At 40.9% G+C, this 4001-nt stretch overlaps 1 long non-coding RNA gene across 1 annotated transcript in view; it reads left to right on the forward strand.

Annotated features, from left to right (window-relative positions):
* Positions 1 to 2365: 2365 nt before the first annotated feature.
* Positions 2366 to 4001, forward strand: part of LOC101856244 — a 12424-nt gene continuing 10788 nt past the window's right edge. Inside the window, exon 1 of the long non-coding RNA XR_220175.3 lies at positions 2366 to 3558. This is a non-coding gene — a long non-coding RNA (uncharacterized LOC101856244). The remainder of the gene's footprint in view (positions 3559 to 4001) is intronic.

Below are 4001 nucleotides of genomic sequence, written 5' to 3' on the forward strand. Positions count from 1 at the left end.
CCCCCCTCTTTCTCTCTCTCTCTTTCTTTCTCTCTCTCTCTCTCTTTCTCTCTCTCTCTCTCTCTCTCTCTCTCTATCTCTCTCTCTCAATTTTTCAACAACGGGAAGGCAATCAGAATAATGCGACCATTTAAAAGAGATGCCAACCACGACTGCGAGTAAACTATCTAATTGTGAGACTATGTTGACGAGGTCTATGTTGACGAGGTCTGCCCCAGAAATAAGTTTCCCTGTTCTGTAAAGTCAATGACTTCAGACAAAAACAAACAAAAAATAATTTTAAATACTTTTGTGCACATACCTCAAGTAGGGCTGGGCAATGAGCGGTTATCCTTATAGATTATCCGGATTTTGCCCACCTCTAACCTCAAGACACATTTTTTTTTCTACCCAACATAACAACCGTTGATCACACAGGACTTTTTCATGCGATGCAGATAGCGGTCAAACGCGGTGACCATGCAATCTTCATCCACTGTCCTTAGAACGGTATATTGTTGTGTAGAGCACACTAATTTCTTCTTCGTCTTCAGATAGGTGCCCCATTTAGTCCTTTAATTTTGAAGAAGAAATATCGCATTGTGTCAAGAGTGGGGAAAAGCGGGGAAGTTGAAGAATTTCCCACTGCCTAAAGTCCTAGAGACCGGTGACCTTTCCAGAAGTGTGCACGACGGGCATGCTGTCACGATGGAAGACAGCACTTTTCCCAAGTAGACCTAGCGGCTTTCTTCTGATTGTTGATATCAGCTCTTGTTTTGTTGTTTGCTTGGTAAGTGTTTCACGGCTTTGCAACTGCATAGCTCATAAGAGCGTGCGGGACACTACGCAACTTGCACATCGAACCTCCAAGACTTGTCGCCCTTATCCGAGAGGGCTAGGTGTTAGATCTTACCTATCATGAGATCAGGGGTATGGCTGAAATGCAGCAGTAAAAAGGAGCCAAGGAGTACCTGCAACAGTAAGGCTGCAGAGATCTCAGCTTTGTTTGAAGAACTATTTTGTAAGAGTAATAGTCATCACTGCCAACAGGTATCGGTCCGTTCAGAATCACACCTTTGTGATGGAAAAACATAGTGTCCACCACTTTCAAAGCTCTTTGCTTGCGTCAAGCTTTCTGGGGTTGTGGTGATCCTGTTTCTCCATTCTGCTGATTGTCTTTTCAGTTCTGGGTCCAATTAATACATCCATGTTTCGTAACTTTATGATTCTTCTAAATAAAAGCTGTCTCCTTATTCCTTGTGACTTTCATTTCTTCCCCAAAATTAAAGTGCTAAGGTGGCAGCGATAAAAACGAAGCTAAAAAGGTGCTAAAAGCAATTAATGCTGCGCTAAGAACACTGAAGCGGGCATGGTCACTGTGTTTGACCGCTGGATACATCGAATAAAAAATGCATTGAGATAAACGGTTTGTATATTGAATTATTTTTTTTCAACATATTTAATTTTTGTAGGTATGTACACGTAAAAACTTTCAAGTTTGTGAAATTAAAACTGTTTATTTTAGAGAACAGGGAAACTTACTTCTCTGGGAACAAGTATTGTTGTTATGAGTCATGACCGGTTTTGACGGTCACAATGTGACCATCCGAGATCTCCTGACTGGTAGGGGAAGAAACTCTGCATTTGCAGATTAAGTAGAGGTCGATGCATTATCTCACTTGAATTAGTTTCACACTGCAGCCATGTTCCCAGGTCGCGCCATTTCGCTGCCCCTGGCACGGCCGTTTCCTAGCCGGGTCCTTGCCGCGGCCAAATGTTTGAACTCGAGCCACTAATAAACCCACAAAGACAAGGGAAAGTTAGATATAGCATAGATTTAGGTATACATAAAACAATATTTTTGTGCCTAAATGATTGATTATACCCTTTAAAACTCAAGTTTACTCAAGACAGATCAAACGTGAGAATATATATCCACTGTGACTATTATTAGTGGCAATGGCGATCTTTTTTCATCTTTCAGGGGGAAATTTGTCTTTATTGTTCACAAGACATGTTTATTTAACAGACATACACCACACGCTGAAACGCCTCTCTCTCTCTCTCTCTCTCTCTCTCTCTCTCTCTCTCTCTCTCTCTCTCTTTCTTTCTTTCTCTCTCTGTCTGTCTGTCTGTCGTTCTGTCTGTCCGTCCGTCCGTCCGTCCGTCTGTCTGTCTGTCTGTCTGTCTGTCTGTCTGTCTGTCTGTCTGTCTGTCTGACCGTCTGTCCGTCCGTCCGTCCGTCCGTCTGTCTGTCTGTCTGTCTGTCTGTCTGTCTGTCTGTCTGTCTGTCTGTCTGACCGTCTGTCCGTCCGTCCGTCCGTCCGTCTGTCTGTCTGTCTGTCTGTCTGTCTGTCTGTCTGTCTGTCCGTCCGTCCGTCTGTCTGTCTGTCTGTCTGTCTGTCTGTCCGCCTATGCCAAGGAGTTTACAGTAATATGTAGCATAGTGTATTCAGTAACCTCACCCTGCAGTTAACACGAATGAAAAATAATTTGTCTGTTCTTTTTTTTTTACGTGGGGTCCGTGTGCAGCAACTGGAATGATGACAACAATTTTCCGTTTTAAATTACATGTAGTTTCTTGTTGCTTAATTAACGTGTAGCGGTTCCACAGAATTCTACACTTAGTGTAGAATTCTGTGAGCGGTTCCAAATGTGTGAGAAGTGCTTTAGCATGTAGGTCCGCACTTAAATAAGTGCAGCGACACAATAGACATACATGATATTTACAGGTCTTAGTCAGAAATAAATAATTTTTTTGAAAGATTCGTTAACCTAATAGGGGAGTTATTCTAAGAAAAGCAGGCTTGTCAGGCATGCATCAATTATAAGAAGGAACGTTATTACACGTTATTGTAATTTATAGAAATTTACCGGGGTAGGTCCGGCACAGTTTGGTTTATCCACGTTAGAGAGCAAGGAGCTAAAATAATAATCGTTTTTCTTTTTAAATCCCAAAAGTCCAAATTAATGGTATATTATGAGATTATAATTTGAATAGCGTGTTTTCCTGTGTCTTCTAATTTTGGAAAGAACGTGGTTTTGCTTTTATTATTTGTTTGACCAAACTCCATTTTGCTAAGTCTAAACGTAGGCCTTGGCCAAAATTAATTGGCTGTTCTCTCTTATTTTCTCTTTTTGTTGTTGTTGCTGTTGTTGTTGTTGTTGTTATTGTTATTGTTGTTGTTGTTGTTGTTGTTGTTGTTGGTTTGATTATTTCAACGCAGCAGTTAATTCTGATCAGTATGGAGATTGATGGTCCAAAAAATGATTTTTCTAGGTGCTCAAAACAGATTTATGAACCGAGAGACACTTATGATACAACCCCCAAAACACAAGCGAGAGGTGTAGGTAGAATCTATAGATTTGTTTGATTTGCAAAACACAATTTACACTTCATGTTTTGAAGAGAATATTTAAAAAGTTTAACATCCGCTTTGGCTGTCACAAAGTTTACATCGGAAATCGGAAAGCTGTGAACTTTCGGTATGCTGTATCATAACTGAACTCATACTGAATTTCGTCGTATTTGGAACAGAGGGATGACTTATCTAATAACTATTTTGTTGATTATGGCTTGTAAGTATAGACGTACAATCTAATTGTATTCCCCCCCAGTTGAAATGTTTGGATCAAGGCCTAAAATAATTAGATTCTAGATTCTAGATCTAGATCTAGAGTCAGATCTAGAATCTAGATGTTGATGATGTTGTAACCATTGTTGTTCCATTGTCGTCGTCATGAGTCATGCGTTTTTCCCCTGTTTTGGAGTTGGAGGAATCACAATTTGAAGAAACGCAGTGGCTATTTTTACGGCGAGCCGTAAAGACTAAAGATAGCCTCCCAGGCTATTTTTACGGCGTGCCGGTAAAGATAGCCTCCCAGTGAGTCCCAGGCTATTTTTACGGCGATCCTTGAAAAGCGACCCTACTCCGCCTCTCATGTACGCGACATGCCTCAATGTATTAGATTTAGGCCTATAGGTGCCGTTCAAAATACAAACTTACACCTCAGAGGGGAAA

This window comes from Aplysia californica, unplaced genomic scaffold (assembly GCF_000002075.1).
Source record: "Aplysia californica isolate F4 #8 unplaced genomic scaffold, AplCal3.0 scaffold00050, whole genome shotgun sequence".
Classification (NCBI taxonomy): Eukaryota; Metazoa; Mollusca; class Gastropoda; order Aplysiida; family Aplysiidae; genus Aplysia; species Aplysia californica.